Here is a 16,907-nt window from a genome sequence, read left to right as displayed (position 1 = left end):
GTCTTCATTGGTGGATGCATGGAAATTGCCCAGAGGTCACTGTACTTTCCCCGACTAGCTGTGACCCAAGGGGGCGGGGCCTAACCAGCACGCCACTATCCACGCCACGGGCCCCAGAACTCACAGGTCTTTGAAGACACACGGTCTTCACCGATGGAGTCAGGTAGGTGGCCCAGAGAGGGGTACACTGTCCCCAACTGGCTCTGACCTGAGGGGGTGGAGTCTCACCACCACGCCACAGAACCCACTTTTCAGCCCCTGAGTGGGCTAGAGATACACAGTCTTCAATGGTGGATGCATGGAAATTGCCCGGAGGTCACTGTACTGTCCGACCTGTACGCCCCCGACTAGCTGTGACCCAAGGGGGCGGAGCCTAACCAGTACGCCACTATCCACGCCACAGGCCCCACAACTCAGCCCCTGAGTGGGCTAGAGACACACGGTCTTCACCGGTGGAGTCAGGTAGGTGGCCCAGAGAGGGGTACACTGTCCCCGACTGGCTCTGACCTGAGGGGGTGGAGTCTCACCACCACGTCACTATCCACGCCACGGGCCCCACAACTCAGCCCCTGAGTGGGCTAGAGACACATGGTCTTCACCGGTGCGGGCGGGTAGGTGGCCGGGAGAGGGGTACGTTGTCCCCTACCAGCTTTGACCTGAGGGGGCGGAGTCTCGTCACCACGCCACTGTCCACGCCACGGACCCCACAATTCAGCCCCTGAGTGAGCTAGAGACGCACGGTCTTCGCCAATGGGTGCATGGAGATTGCCCAGTCCATAGTAGTTCTACGTAGCAGTAGCTGTTACATACAGCTGCAGCAACTAGCCCACCTCACATTTTCTCCAGGAAATGTACTTTCTAGTTTATTATTTAATAAACACAAGTGTCAACATTAAAAAGTGAGTCCATGACATTGACAGCTAACAGCTGGTATTCTAAGGCCTGATTCATAGTCGACGTAAACAACGCAAGCTACGTTGTGAACGCAAGCTCCAACATGACTCGAGAGCTTGCGTTCTGTTTTGTTTTGTGGAAACACAAGGAATTGCACTTTTGCTTGCGTCAAACGACAAATTTTGGCATGACCATGGATGTATTAATAGAACATGGCATGACACACGCAAGGATGCAATGAGATCTTGCGTGGCCTTGCGCTTATGTAGTTTGCGTCAACTATGGCCTGGTTCTAAGAGCGTATTGATGGTTCAAAATTGAAAGAGGTCGTATGAAGTGTCCCAGACCCATAGAGAGATCTGCAGCATTCAGTAATGTAGTTAACGTAGCTTAGGTAGTGTATCGGCGAAAGAACTCTCATGGGTCTGGTGTTGAGACTGGTTCCATAGCAGAATGAATGGAGTGTCCCCTCTTGGCATTCCATACTCTTTGATTACTGTGCTGTTATGTTTAGATGACGTCACTTCAACTGTTGACCTAACGGGATCTTTCCCTGTGTTTCAGCTGAAGAAACGAGACAGTCGCCTGATTTGATTCAATTAATTGATATGATAAAACTCATACGTTTGTCATGATGATATAATGAATATGCCTGGATAGTCTGACTGTCTACTCCTGTCACCAATTCCTATCACGATTAAGAGCTGACAGGTCAAGCGGTAGGCTACACAGTGGCTTAACGCAAAGCAGCACCATGCAGGACAAATTAATTTTCAATGATGTCACTAGAGAGGATACAAATATGTAGGCCTATTTGTGTATTGTGCCAAAACGGAACAATATAGTTTAGTGAAGAATAGGCCTATGCAAAACCACATTTATTCGTATTTAATTTGCCTAATATGAACGGACCACATTTTTGTCCGGTGTATAGTATTGGTTGCACTTCCAACGGTGCACGTATTGCGTAATATGACGCTGTGGGAGAGCCCCCCCCTTCCCTTACGCAGACAGCGGTAGTGTTTCGTTTTGGCTCTCTCGGATAAAGAACTGTCATGTGACCGGGATGAGCGGACAAGGGCGGAGCGCCCCGCGGATATAGACAATATATTATTTGATTGCTTTAATTAAATGATCCATCGGGATGATAGCCTATGTGTATCAGCGTTACTTAATGAAATTGTGACATTCATTGGGAAGTTGATGGTGGGGGGGGGGGGTACTCCCCCTAGAATATTAGACGTCGCCACATGTATGTTTTATAGCTTTAGAACACGTTCTCACGCATGTGGACACGGAACGAGAGGACGGGACCCTGGGACGCACGTTGAGGCGGGGTTATGGTTAGGGTGTTATGGTTATGGTTGGGGTGTTATGGTTATGGTTGGGGTGTTATGGTTATGGTTGGGGTGTTATGGTTATGGTTAGGGTGTTGTGGTTATGGTTGGGGTGTTATGGTTATGGTTAGGGTGTTATGGTTATGGTTAGGGTGTTATGGTTATGGTTAGGGTGTTAGGTTATGGTTAGGGTGTTATGGTTATGGTTAGGGTGTTATGGTTATGGTTGGGGTGTTATGGTTATGGTTAGGGTGTTATGGTTATGGTTAGGGTGTTATGGTTATGGTTAGGGTGTTGTGGTTATGGTTGGGGTGTTATGGTTATGGTTAGGGTGTTATGGTTATGGTTAGGGTGTTATGGTTATGGTTAGGGTGTTATGGTTATGGTTAGGGTGTTGTGGTTATGGTTGGGGTGTTATGGTTATGGTTAGGGTGTTATGGTTATGGTTGGGGTGTTATGGTTGTGGTTAGGGTGTTATGGTTATGGTTAGGGTGTTATGGTTATGGTTGGGGTGTTATGGTTATGGTTAGGGTGTTATGGTTATGGTTGGGGTGTTATGGTTATGGTTAGGGTGTTATGGTTATGGTTGGGGTGTTATGGTTATGGTTGGGGTGTTATGGTTATGGTTGGGGTGTTATGGTTATGGTTAGGGTGTTATGGTTATGGTTGGGGTGTTATGGTTATGGTTGGGGTGTTATGGTTATGGTTAGGGTGTTGTGGTTATGGTTGGGGTGTTATGGTTATGGTTAGGGTGTTATGGTTATGGTTAGGGTGTTATGGTTATGGTTAGGGTGTTATGGTTATGGTTAGGGTGTTAGGTTATGGTTAGGGTGTTATGGTTATGGTTAGGGTGTTATGGTTATGGTTGGGGTGTTATGGTTATGGTTAGGGTGTTATGGTTATGGTTAGGGTGTTATGGTTATGGTTAGGGTGTTGTGGTTATGGTTGGGGTGTTATGGTTATGGTTAGGGTGTTATGGTTATGGTTAGGGTGTTGTGGTTATGGTTGGGGTGTTATGGTTATGGTTGGGGTGTTATGGTTATGGTTAGAGTGTTATGGTTATGGTTGGGGTGTTATGGTTATGGTTGGGGTGTTATGGTTATGGTTAGGGTGTTATGGTTATGGTTAGGGTGTTGTGGTTATGGTTAGGGTGTTATGGTTATGGTTAGGGTGTTATGGTTATGGTTAGGGTGTTGTGGTTATGGTTGGGGTGTTATGGTTATGGTTAGGGTGTTATGGTTATGGTTGGGGTGTTATGGTTATGGTTGGGGTGTTATGGTTATGGTTAGGGTGTTATGGTTATGGTTAGGGTGTTATGGTTATGGTTGGGGTGTTATGGTTATGGTTAGGGTGTTATGGTTATGGTTGGGGTGTTATGGTTATGGTTAGGGTGTTATGGTTATGGTTAGGGTGTTATGGTTATGGTTGGGGTGTTATTGGCCTCTTGGTCTGAAATCCAATAGAATGAACCGCAATGTGTACCGCGGGGCGGCCCGGGAGGATAAACGAAAAGGCCTTGTGATCTAAATCGACTACCCATGAAAACAACCCTATACCGAGTCCGACCGAGCAATTTTGAAGAAGCCTACAGGTTATCGTGCTATAGTTGTGATTATTGTAAAAAATAATTTATAGATTAATTAATTTTTAAGGAACAACTGGAACAATTTCTCTAAAGTTTTGCTCACTCGATCATCATTGCCACATACTGTTCCTGTGTGTGACAGTTACAGGTCACTGCGATGTGATGTTGTTATGCGGTAAGTGGGAAATATCTCTAAAGTATCAAGCCCGACCAGGTAATTAGAGAATAGGCCATAGTACAGTACGTTTATCACAATTTTGCGGTTAGGCCTATGCTATAGATTATGTGATATTGTGAAATAGTTTCTCTTCTCATTAGTATAGCTGGTTGTATAATAACATTGTTATAATCGGACTTAACACCTTTAGGATAATCCCTATTTAACTTGAGACTATAGGTAGATACGGGTTCAGAATGAGACCGTCTTCACAGCGGTTCTGTTGGATGGGACACAGCCGACCTGCTGTTAGCCTACACTAGCATATGGCCTTGGCCTTGAACAATATATCTTTTTTGTAGGCTATTAATCAGTAAAAGACGCCAGCTTGCTGTTTATTTTTAGCAGGGTATATGCTATAATAGTCCGTATGCACAAATACTGCACTGCTGGTAAATTGACTGCTATAGTTTCCATCTATCGTGCAGGCTATAGACTACCAGTCAGTTCATACGCTTATCAACTAACTTCAGCTAGTTATAGTTTCAGTAGGATTGTGGTTATGACTGGTTATAGTAGCTATAGTTTCAGTATTAATCCACTTCACTGGTCATAGTAGCTAATGACTTAATTTGACTTGTGTTTTATTGAGCTCACGCAGACCCAGTGAATTAGACGCTTGCTTGTTTCTAATCCTGGTTTGAATAGAGGTAGGGGGCACAAGGCAATGTTAGTTCAGAGAGAAAGAGAGAACGTGACCTGGTTTAGGATTAGTTGATATATGCCTCCTAAATCGTCCTCTTCCTTGGGGAGAGAACTGCAACATATTGTTGCACATGACTTTGAATATACAGTATCCTAGCCAGGCAATACAAACCTCTTACCTCATACTAACCCCATTCTAACCCTAACCCCTTAATAACCCCATACTAACACTAACCCCAACCTTACACTAATACTAACCCATCATTAACCCTGTAGGGAAGACTCAAAATGTGTGACAATGTACAGAGAGAGAAATAACAGACAGACAGAGAGGGAGAGATGGCCTGTGTCAATGTGAACGAAGGGTTCAGCTTCAAGAGAGAGAGAGAGAGAGAGGGAGAGAGAGAGAGAGAGAGAGATCCTGATGCTGTTCTTTTAAAGCATGTCAGTAGATTTGGATGACACTGGAGACAGTGACAGCAACTGATGTGCAGCCGGGGGACAGAAGACGCTCTGTCGGTGAACACAAGGCAGGCTGAATTGGTTATATTGTTGTCAGCTGTTCAATTTTCAGAACGAGCCTCACTGCCAAGCATGTCAAACTATGAACAAGTAAACAGTCTCAACAGACTAGACAAGCCGGTATTTGTATTCTTGCTGAAACAATGAGATTGTTGTAGGCCTAGTTTGGCTTCAGCCACACAGACAACTGTTTCAGCTGTCAACCAACCAACATGTCCCACACACTTCAAAGTCAGGGTCAGGACTTTGCAGTGGGCTTCACTGATATCCTCATCCCAGAAATGGAGACAGGTCCCCTTACTGATGCTACATCAACAACCAGCTTGTTTTGATTGAGTAAATGGATGTAGGTCTATTCTAGCTCTGAGTCTAGTGTTCTCCAGGGAACATGATGTCATCCCCAGTCCTCTGTAATTAAATACACGTGTTTCAGTGGAACTCACATGACGTACCGGATGAATCCATCATATATAGAATGTTTAGGCTTAGCCTATTGAAACCCATCATTTCTTGAACCCATTAGCCCACCTAATGATCCACCCATTTGTTGTTTTGAATATCCGGTTGTGTTGGATTTAACCTCTTTGCTATCAAAGAACTAACTCCCACAATGCAGCCATGTTTCCCCTAATGCAGTTACAACTGTAAACAGTGACTGTTTATCACCTTCACAATATTCAGTGTAGATGAGGAGCTTTGTTGAGGGACCCTCCTACTTCATGAACCTTCCCCTCTTCCTCCTTCCCTCCCCCCCCCCCCCCTCTCTCTCTCTCCCTCACTCTCTCCCTCCTTCCCTGCCTCCATTTATCTTTTTCTTTCTTTCTTTCTCTACTTTTCAAACATTGCCCACCTCTTTATGTCTCTGAGTGAGGGAAACCCCTCTTCCGGACGTGTCTGGAGCCCTGGCGCTCCCCTGGCGCTCCGCTGGCGTTCCCTTCCTGTCTCCTAGGTTGTAGACAGTGTTTATTTTGCAGCAAATTGGAGGAAGAGGAGGGAGAACCTTTTTATCTACAGTACCTTGTCATTAGGTTCCACCATGTATGCAGGAAAACATTGCTCTGTTATTTTCCACCACGCATTGTGTGGACAGAGATATGCAAAATGGCTGCATATATCCATCCTCCTCAGTTGCATGCTGGGAGATTTGCCTCAGGCAGAGCCCAGATGCCCTAGCCTCATGAGACCATCCTGATCTCACAAGCTCACATTTTTTTACTCCACTTACAGTATCAGTCTGGAAAAGCTTGATAGAGATCCATTTGATTGGCCAATCAGAAAACGATCGGCCAATCAGTGTTCTTTGAGGAAATACTAGCAGCTACAGTACATCGGGCATGGTTTAGGTGTGATGACAGCGAGGAAGCAAATGTTCATTCTAAAACAACAATGGTGGAGGTTAGCCTAGATGCTGTTATAGCATCAGTTATCTGAACTGGAGAGTATTTTTTCATTGAGAGAAAAGCAAAGAACGATGAAGGCTTTTCTCTGCGGAAAATATGTTTTCGTTCTTCTACTGACTGGCTTCGGTAAGAATTTGATTTACCCGAGATAGACAGATGGTTCATCCAATCACTTGCCGAGTAGTTTTCAAAGTGCCTGCCTTTTTCCAAACAGTGTCCAATTAAGCTTTCCCAGATGGTTTAATGAAACAAACTATCTGGTGCACATCAGGTTACAGATGCCCCTGTTTTCCCTATCTCTGTGACTGACGGTCATTAACTATTAACTAACAAGCACATATCCTGTACAAGCCCACACCGCATGTTTTAAGCAGTTGAATAATGATTGATATTAGTCTGTACTGTTTGGCATAAGTCACTCAACTCGCTTCATATCTTTAATTCACTTAACCAGTACATTATGTCAGCTTATCTGGCTAGCTAGCCAAAGACCGTTAATTATCTAGTAAAAATTGAGGTGTGAGATAGCTAGCTAACATTATGTAGCGTAGAGTTGAACTGAATTTGTGAGATCCGATAGGCTGCATATCGCCAACTTCTTGGTGTCAGGCAAGCCATCTCTTCAGTCAATTAAGCAATATTACATGAGAGGGAGTGTAGACTCAGACTCTAAACGCTGCGCTCAACTACAGACTGAAGACGTTCATCCAGGTCATAGACGGCCTTTGCTTTGTTTCACCCGTTTCAACTGAAACAGGCCCCGCCCTCACTAGGGCCCCCGACTATAATTCGATAGTCCCCCCTTTCCTCTCACTAAGAACATGACTGACGGTGTCAAAAATATGAACTAGACAGCTGTTTTACTAGCTCGTCATTCACTTAACATTGTAGGCCAGGTAAAATGATTCTGGCTTACGGAAATCAAGACCAAATGAAAAATCAACCATTCAAATTAGCCCACACATACAAAACCGCGAAAAATGTCGTCATCAGTCGAAATGTAACCTAATCTGTGATTTGTCAAAATGCTTAAAAGTGGGCGTAGGGTAAGCCAGTTCTCAAAGTGATTACATTGGAATTCCCATTGACATTTTAACATTGGGACGGTTTATCCAATCAAAACTTGTCATGACTGTCCCGTCATTCACATCGCCTGTCAATCACGTTACCCACTTTAGCTATCTAGCTACTGGCAGCATCAATGAACAGAGATCTTGAGTATTTGTTGAAAGTTGATTCCAAAATTAAGTGGATTAAACAAGTTTGGGTTACGATATAAGGTGGGTCTTTTGTGATTAATTACCAGTTGTTATGGCTGTGTGTTTTGCTTTGCCTAGATTTAATCAGCACCCGAGAGCGTGAACTAATCCTGGAGCGATGGGCTAAGGCCTAGTAGGCTAGTAGCCTAAACACTGATTAGTGAGGGAGTAGGCTATTGAGTGCTGTGCCCTAAGGGGGTGTATTTTATCGTCCTGTCATTCCTCTTCGTGGTGCTTGGCCGATTGTCATATAATGGCTCAGTAGTTTATTTAGTGCGTCCCTAAAAGCTTGGTTGTTTCGTTCGGCCTTAATATTGCCCTCTCTTATTCGCTCACTGTCAAAATTGGCCTTTGTTGATGTGTTAAAAAACATCAGTAGCCTAGGCTACTGTAGTTTTCCTGGATGTTTTTACATATAAAAATACCACTGGGCATGCTTTGAAAGCGCACCCCCCAAAACATCGTGCGCGCTGCGTGTTTCATTGATCCTGGCTTACCTGATTCTAGGACCCACCAGACGCCACTGCTAGTCTATAAGCAAAGAAAACAGTCTAAATTGAGCACAATTTAATCTATAAGGTTAAAACGTTTATTTTATTTTATTTCTTTTACAGTAGATCCGACAGGTCTAGTTCAATAATTCGTTTGAGTATTTTGAATATCTATTTTTTGCGAAGTTGAATAAACACATTTCAAACATCAAAAAAGTCTTGTGTGATCTGAATAATTAGTTTGAACTAAATGAGTAATAACAAAGCATGCCTTAATTAAAATAAATCACACTGTTGTGAATATGGGTCAATGGTCATTGAATATGGGTCTTTTATTTTATAAAACATTTTCTTCTAATAATTGCTCTTGAAACGGGCCAGATGGTTAAGGTCTGATCCAGGTCTGAGTCAGTCTATAAACGCTGTGTGCAACTAAAGACATTCATCCAGGTCTGAGTCAGTCTATAAACGCTGTGTGCAACTAAAGACTGAAGACATTCATCCAGGTTTCATTGTGGGTGAAACGAGAAACCTGCATTACAGAACTAATCCAACGTATTTTAACTCCTAATGGAGCGGTGAATGTTTTGTTTTGATTCCCCAACTTGTTTGAAGGACATCGTTTCTGGGAAGGTGGATCGTTCACCCTTTTGAAGATGTAGACATCTTGTGGTTGTCTGATTGGTAGCGTCAGTTTTTGCTGCTGTTCTAGCAACGATTTTCAATGGAAATGTCTCCAGACTTCCGGAGGCGGAGATCTCCAAGACCGGGAGAATAGAACAGATAATTAGAATAGAACGCTTTGCCATGTGTAACAGGGCTATTCTATTCTCCCTCTAGCCTCGCCTGGAGCGCTGTTATACTATACGTATCAGCATGGCTGGGATTTGGTCTTGGGTATGAGGCCGCAGGCCTCTAGAGGCCATTTGACTAAGCGCATCACCTCACTAATACTAACTTTTAATGTGTTACTTCTAAATGTTACATGAGAGCCTGCTTGCCTGCCTTACCTGAATGTGGCTTGATGCCCGCGCCTGTGGGTCGTTGTGCTACTAGAGCCTAGTTACTGTCCCCATTCTTTTAATGTTCTACCCATGTGGTCTACAGTACTTAATGAAATGGTGAAACACCACATGACTATAGATTGTGGTCGACACACAGACGCATCTCTCATTCGATCACAGCATACATCACCAGGGAGGAAGCTGAGCTCTGGAGGAAGAAACTGTTTCGTTTAACCGGTTGGACTGGCTGTATGAAAACCAATCTGATTTGGCTTATCATGACGTGGCATTTGGCCTATCAGGACGTGGCATTTCTTGTATCAAGAATACAGGCCGTACGAAGCTGATAGACAGGCTTAGGCTTCCTTCACACTGCAAGCCTTAATGCTCAATTCAGATTTATTGCTCAAATCCGATTTTTGTTTGCCTGTTCACATTATTAAAAAAGAAAAACGGTTGTTATAGCAGATTCCAATGTGAACTGATCATGGTCCTGAACTGACCCGCATGCGCAAACGTACAATAACATGTCACAGGCAGCAGACGTCACACACAGTAGCCAAGCAACCGAAGTTTACGGATGTTTGCGGAAGTTGGCTAAACATGGAGGCGACTGAAGTCAGTGTTTACCTTTTCTTTTATACTTTTTTTTTCAATACTTTGTTTATTGTTTTATTTTTTAAGAGGCATAAGTATACAGGATGTCATATCAAAACATAAATTGACAAATATGCAAAGTATAAAGAACAAAATGCAAAAAAACAAAACAGAACAGTAGCCTAGCTAAATAAATAGTAATAGCTTGGATGTCTAACCCAGGCATTCCCAAACTGTGAGGCGGGCCTCCCCTGGGGGGCCCCAAAGAAATTCAGGGGGGGCGGAGGGATGGTTAGAAAAAAAAAGGAAAACATGTTTTGTTTTGTTTTTTTAATTAATGTCTGATTTTAAAGGTCAGAAGATCGAAAAAAATAATGGGAGAGATTTATACTAAATGTGTGGATAGTGCAGAGAGAGCCTCCCCCCGCAGGCATGAATGTATTGTGTGAAAACGTCATAACGTTAACTAGCAACAGGTACCACTGAGCCATGGTCTAACCCATCAAATGAACAGCCTGTCTATTCAGGATTATATACATTATTAAATATAGTGTCATAAATGATTGCACAAAAGAAAAAAAAGTAAAAGTAGAAAATGCAGAGATCAAACATCTTAAAGGAATGCACCCATGTCACCATGTCTAAAAACTAAGAGGCAGCACATGTTCCCTATGGGACATCGAGTGTGGTGTTCCTTAATATAATTCAGGAAAGGACCCCATGTTTTATAAAATCTAGTCGTTGAGCCCCTTGTAACGCATCTTATTTTCTCCATCTTAATAAAATACAAAATGTCCCTTAGCCACATAGAGTGAGACAGAAAAGAAGGTGATTTCCACCACAGTAAAATATCTGGCCAGAAGGGTTGTAAAGGCTAGTGACAAATCAGCAGGGGTGACACCAAAGAAAGCTGTTAGGGCTGTCGTTCTAATTGGAATGTCAATACTGTTTGAAATTGTTTCAAAAATCTCATACCAAAAATTGTGTAAAGAAGGACACGACCAAAACATGTGGCTATACGTGGCCAGGGCCTGATGGCATCTGTCTTAATGCTTCGTAGTGAGGTAGAGCATAACGAGGAAAGGCAAAACATACCAGGCAAAACATACATAACAGATATGATCCCTTTAGTGCAAAATACAGGTCTCAGGAATGAGTCAATAGGAATGGGATCCGGGAGATTGGGAAACTGGGGACTAATATTACAGACAAAACTATGCACCTGTAAGTATCTAAAGAAATGTGGCCTCAAAAGGGAGTATTAGTATCAGATAATTGATCAAAGGATGCAAATAATGTTTCTATAGGCCTATATAGATCTTTGAAGGTTCTGATACCAAATGTGGACCAGGAGAAGAAAGTCCTCTCCATCATAGAAGGGGGGAAACAGGGTTGGCTGCAATTTGAGCTAATAAAGAAAAAGATTGTAAACCTGTATGTCATGGTTCCAAACTGGTTCCAGACCCTGAGTGTTGATTTAACAATAATATTTTTAGAGTAGGGGAAATAGAGAAGTTTAAAGGAGCATGTGCAAGAGCTGTCAAGGAAGCAGGATCAGAAGAGGAGGCTTCCAAAGCCAACCACGCAGGAGGAGAAGGGGAGTTCTCCAACCACGCAGGAGGAGAAGGGGAGTTCTCCAACCAAGCCCAATGTTGCAGTATCCTGGTATTGACCGCCCAATAATACAATTTAAAATTTGGTAAAGTAAGGCCTCCCAGAGATTTTTGTCTTTGCAATAAAAGTCTACTAAGCATAGGAACTTTACCATTCCAGATAAATTCCGATACCAATTTATCAATTTTACTAAAAGAATGACTGTGTGAGGAAAATGGGTAAAGACTGGAAGAGGTTTGCGAGTTTAGGTAAGGAGTTCATCTTAACTGAATTGACTCATGCAGACAGGGATAAGTGCAGTAACGACCAGCGCTCAAAGTTTTCCTGCAGTTTTCTCAAGAAAGGGGAGAAAAAAGTCTGCAAATTTATCTGAGAAATTAATGCCAAGGTATGTGAAGCCGCATGTAGTAATTTTAAAAGGCAGAGTGTGCAGAGGATAATTATGAACTTCTGCATTTAAAGGAAATAGCTAAATTTTGTCCAAATTAAGTTTATACCTTGACATTTTGCCAAACAAACAAAAAATGTCAAGGGCAGCTAGAATAGAGCTAGAGAGATTAGAAACATACAATAATAAATCATCAGCATAAAGGGAGGTCCTCTGCTCAACTCCAAACCGCTTAACGCCAGTTATATGAGGGCTTGCTCCAAGTTCAATAGCTAATGTTTCGATTGCAATTGCAAATAATAGTGGACTCAAATTGCAGCCCTGCCTAGTAGAGCGGGAAAGAGGAAAGTAGTCAGAGTAGGTGTTATTGGTCCTAACTGAAGCTGTGGGAGAAGTATAGAGCAGTTTAACCCAGCTGATAAAAGTGTTACCTAGGCCAAATTTTTCCAAAGTACAGAAAATGTAGTCCCACTTGACGCGGTCAAAGGCCTTCTCTGCATCGAGTGAGATTACAGCCTCTGACACTAATGAAGTGGAGGGGTTGTACACAGTGGCGTTGCGCAATTTTTCAGGGCTCCCCCGCAGGTCGGGCCATGGGGCCCCTCCCACAGAGTGACATGGGATAGACATCGCGGCCACTTAATGCTTTAAAAAATGTTTTTTGTTGCAGGCATCACTGACAAATACAAACAAGTGGCTCTGTATTAGGCTATTATTAGGGCTGGGTTTAAAAAATCGATTAATCGATTCTGAATCAAATGAGCATCAAGTGTGTGTGCGACTATAAAACGGCAGCTTTTCTGTCCACTTCCGCTCACTCTTTTCAGCTAAACGTTTGGTAAAATGGTTGAGTTTTGTCATCCTGCTTCTCCACCTGAGCCCCGGCGAACCGTGCGATACAAATCCCAAAAGCTCAGTGACCGAAGAAGGAGCAAAAGTCGGATAAATATCGGGCCAGCCTTTGCTCGTTGGACGGAGTTTATGGAGTTTCATGGGATAAAGTCGCATGGTGACATGGCTACTTTTCTAACTAGCTATCGTTATCTTTCATGGAATCTGCATAGCCAGACCTAACGTTATCTCCACACTACAGCATCTAACATAACTTATTACATGGCACTCTGAAATACGTGATTGTGATTACTGATTAGTGTAACGTAGGACTTCAGGACATCAGTAGCACAAGTCGACTCCCCTGAGGAGGAGTCGACAAGTCTTGTTCTTTTCCCTCTCTCTCTCTCTGTTTCTGTAACTGAGATAGTCTAAACGCCAGACTCATGAGAGTTCTTGCATTGATACTCTACGTTAGCTACGCTAACTACGTTGCTGCATGCTCCTGATCTCTCTATTATGTAGTATGTGGAGCGCGGCGATTCAACTGACTATGCTGGCTAGCCATATCGGAGCTAACCAGACAACTAGCATCCTAAATTACCTTCTGATGATGACAACGGCGACGTTCCTCGCAAGTGTTTGCTTAGTTAGCTACGTTTACAATACTACATGTGGACAAGTAGCGACAATTGTCTGCTCAGTTCGCAAATTCAATTTGCACATGTGAAAGCGATAGCGACGTTCGTGAGGTTTGTCTTCTCAGTTAGTAAATCCACATGGGCCATAATTACGTGAGCTAACGTGAGCTACGCGAATGCCGCGACCAATGCACACATTGCTGACTTACTTCAGGCAGACTTATGTTATGGTGCTTTGTTGTTGTTGTATCTATGTAGGCTAGGCTATTCCTCTGCTGTGTAAGTGTGATGACGTTGTCACACGACTTGTCGACTTTTTTGATAGATAAGTCGACCTGAAAAAATCTGAAGTCGTTAATGCCCTAGTGTAACGTTATGTTCCTCTCGGAGTGAAGATCTTATCACAGTATGACTGAAACAGTGCATTCTCTGGCATTTTGGCAACCAATACGTTGTGTTGTTGCAGTTCTTATCTTTAGACACTAGATGGGGGAAATAATCCACATACTACATATTATACCTTTAATTGGTAAGATAGTAATTTACTTGCTTTGTCACCAAATTCGTAGTAAGCACATCTGGACTTGAATAACTGAATGACTCCTCAGTGTGAGCTGTAGAGAGAACATCAAATTCTGCTTGGTAATGGGAATGACGTTATATAAATCTGGTGATGGAGTTAAAGAATAGGTATCGTCAATCTGTGTGATCTGTTTGGTCAAGTTTTCCAGTCTCCTCCCTCTGGTTCTACCCTCATGGGTACAATAAGAAATGATTCCCCCCCTCAAATATGCCTTCAATGTCTCCCACAACAAGGAAGCTGAGATTTCTGGTGTCCTATTAACGTCGCACAGAAACGGACGTTTGAGATCATCTAACTTCAGTAGTTTGACGTATTTCCGGCGCAAACAAGCTATGAGGGTGGGAAATATAAATAAACCTTAACACACACCTACGTAATACTAATAGCTGAAGAGGGGTACAAGTCATTTCACTTCTCCTGAAGTCAAATGACAAAGTAATAACAAATTGTAACACTATTAAACAGTCTGTTATTTAAAGATACACTGTGGACATGAACTTGCCCTAAAAGGCCTAGCCTACTCCCGGAGGAACCACTTTCCGAAGCTTCCTGCCCACGAATGATGACGCGTCGGCCGGGTCCTCAAATGTGTGCATGGTCCCATTCGGCAGGGTGATTGTAAGGAGTGCTCTCTTCTCGTGACGGTATAATCAGGGACAACGGACAGTCTCTTGCCCTGGAAAAGCAAGGGGGACTTGTGGGATGTTTTGTTGGCCCGAATTTAGTTCCGAACATGGAAGTAGTGGACCCTGATGATAACTGGTCGAGGCGGCTCTCCTGTCTTAGGTTTGGTAAGCAGGGTGCGACGGTCTCTGTCGAGTAAGGGAACTTCATCCAGTTTCAGCAGGTCTTTCAGTAAATGGCCGATGAATTCTGTTGAACGCGGTCCTTCAGAGTTCTCGGGTATCCCCACTAGACGAAGGTTGTTCCTCCTCGATCTCCCCTCCAAATCCTCACATTTGTCCACCAGTGTTTTCACTTGTGCTTTGAGGGCATTGATGGTGGAATCGAGCGATGAAAGTTGGACGCCATGATCGCTCGTAGCACGTTTCAAGTCGTGGATAGTTTGCTCGTGGTCATTTATTTTCTGCAGCAGTGGCTCAGTAGCATTCTTCAACTCAGTGTGCACTGTGCACTGAGCTGATTTCCGCTCTCAATTCAGTTGCCAACGAGTCAATTCTGCCACATGTCTTCCTTTAGCGAGTCCAGCATAGACTGCAAGGCCCGTAAATCAGTGGAGTTAGCCATGCTAGCAGCTTGTTCCGGTGGCGATGGTAGTTCAGTTAACTGGAAGTCGGTTTTCTGCCTAGTAGAAGACATTGGTGGTTTCAAAGTGCAAGAAATGTTCGTCAAACAGATAAGAAAACAAAATTGAGCCGGCTAATGTTCAAAAATGTTGATAAAGGGACTATTTTTAATTGAAATTTGTCACATAACGTCAGAGTTGCGAAAAAGCACGTCTCACATGCTCGGTGTCCGGCTCCGTCCCTTTCTTTTATAAGTTGATGTGCAGTGGAAGCCAGCAAAATCATCAGCATACAGTACGATAACGATGATCAGGATGAGGAGAAAGAGAGACAAATGTCTAACTATGGCCTTTTGTACTTATACTTATTAGGTCTAACACCTCACAGTCCGTCCACTGCGTAACTCCATCGCTGTTTTCCATGTTTCACCACGACCGCCACCCCCGAGAGTAGGCTCCTCCCACCAGCCCATGCTTGTTTGTTTACTTCCGCCAGCGCGCAGAATTGTGCGTATCAATCTGTAGTGACGTCAAAGTTGCATGAATTCCGATTTGACCGTTCAGACTGAGGTCCCATTGCAAATCATCTAACCTGTATCTGATTTAGGACCACATATGGAAGTGGGCCAAATCTGGTTTAAAAATATCAGATTCCATGTGATTTGTGCTGTTCACACTGTCATGAAAGAAACTAACCTCAGTCACATATGGGCAAAAAAACAAACAGATTTGGGCCTTTTGACTGCAGTGTGAATGAGGCCTTAGATAAGGAAACCAAACATTCTGTGACTGGTTATGTGTACTACTTAACTTGTTATGCTGTTGATATCTTATGAGCTCCAGCACAGTGGATGGTGCTTCAGACCAGGGTTCTTATTGAGTCCTGAGGGTCTGAGCAGACCCTACATGGTAATGAATGAGTCAGGAAGCCACAGGTGGGTCCTCATTAGCAGATGGCACCTGCCAGCATAGAGGCTATTGTGCTGCTCTGCTCAGCTCCCCAGGGGGGCCAATCAGAATCATGGTCTCATCCACATGCTCTCTGTAGCCTGTGTACCAAGTGACAGTCCCCTCACTTAATTTCTTAGTACATGTGAACTGATGCAAGAAGAATTCTGAAAAAAGGTCATGCTGTTAAAGCCAAACCGAAATGTTAAGTTTTATGAGTGGTTGGCTGTCGTTTGTACACAGGCGTCCTCTAATCTCTTCGTGTCCATAGGTGAGTTCTGCTTCGTTATCTGCCAGGTTTAAAGGTGCGATGTTCCTCCATTCAACATAAGCACTTTGTTATCCAGGCCTGCATGTCCCCCTGGTATCTGGGACGTTGTTACGCAAGGCGCTGGGATGTGGCGTGCTCCACCTCGCCCTCCCTGTCATCGCTGCTTCATGCGGGCCAGAGGTTCAGTCCAGAACACGTGTACTACAAAGCTCTCAGGCCAGGCTATCAGTCTGGGGCTGTACACAGATAAGATGGCCACCAGTGTGGTTGTTTGTTTGTCAGCCAGAAGAATAATGACCAGAGTTGGCCAGCATCGGCTGTTGTGTTGAAGGGTAACACTTAGTGTGACCGTGTAGAGAGCAGCCAATGAAGATATGACATTAGTCTATCACTGTGTTATCTGCAGATACTGTATGGTTTGTGGGTTTCTGTTT

General features: G+C 43.6%; 1 protein-coding gene across 2 annotated transcripts in view; it reads left to right on the top strand.

Moving 5' to 3' along the window:
• Positions 1-3,809: 3,809 nt before the first annotated feature.
• Positions 3,810-16,907, top strand: part of sgms1a (sphingomyelin synthase 1a) — a 35,701-nt gene continuing 22,603 nt past the window's right edge. For both annotated transcript variants that reach the window (XR_014631030.1, XM_084458834.1), the window contains exon 1: positions 3,810-3,991. The gene's annotated coding sequence lies outside the window, so the exon portion shown is untranslated. The remainder of the gene's footprint in view (positions 3,992-16,907) is intronic.

This window comes from Borostomias antarcticus, assembly GCF_949987555.1.
Source record: "Borostomias antarcticus genome assembly, chromosome: 25".
In the NCBI taxonomy this organism is placed as follows: Eukaryota; Metazoa; Chordata; class Actinopteri; order Stomiiformes; family Stomiidae; genus Borostomias; species Borostomias antarcticus.
This window is presented reverse-complemented; position numbering and strand designations above follow the sequence as displayed.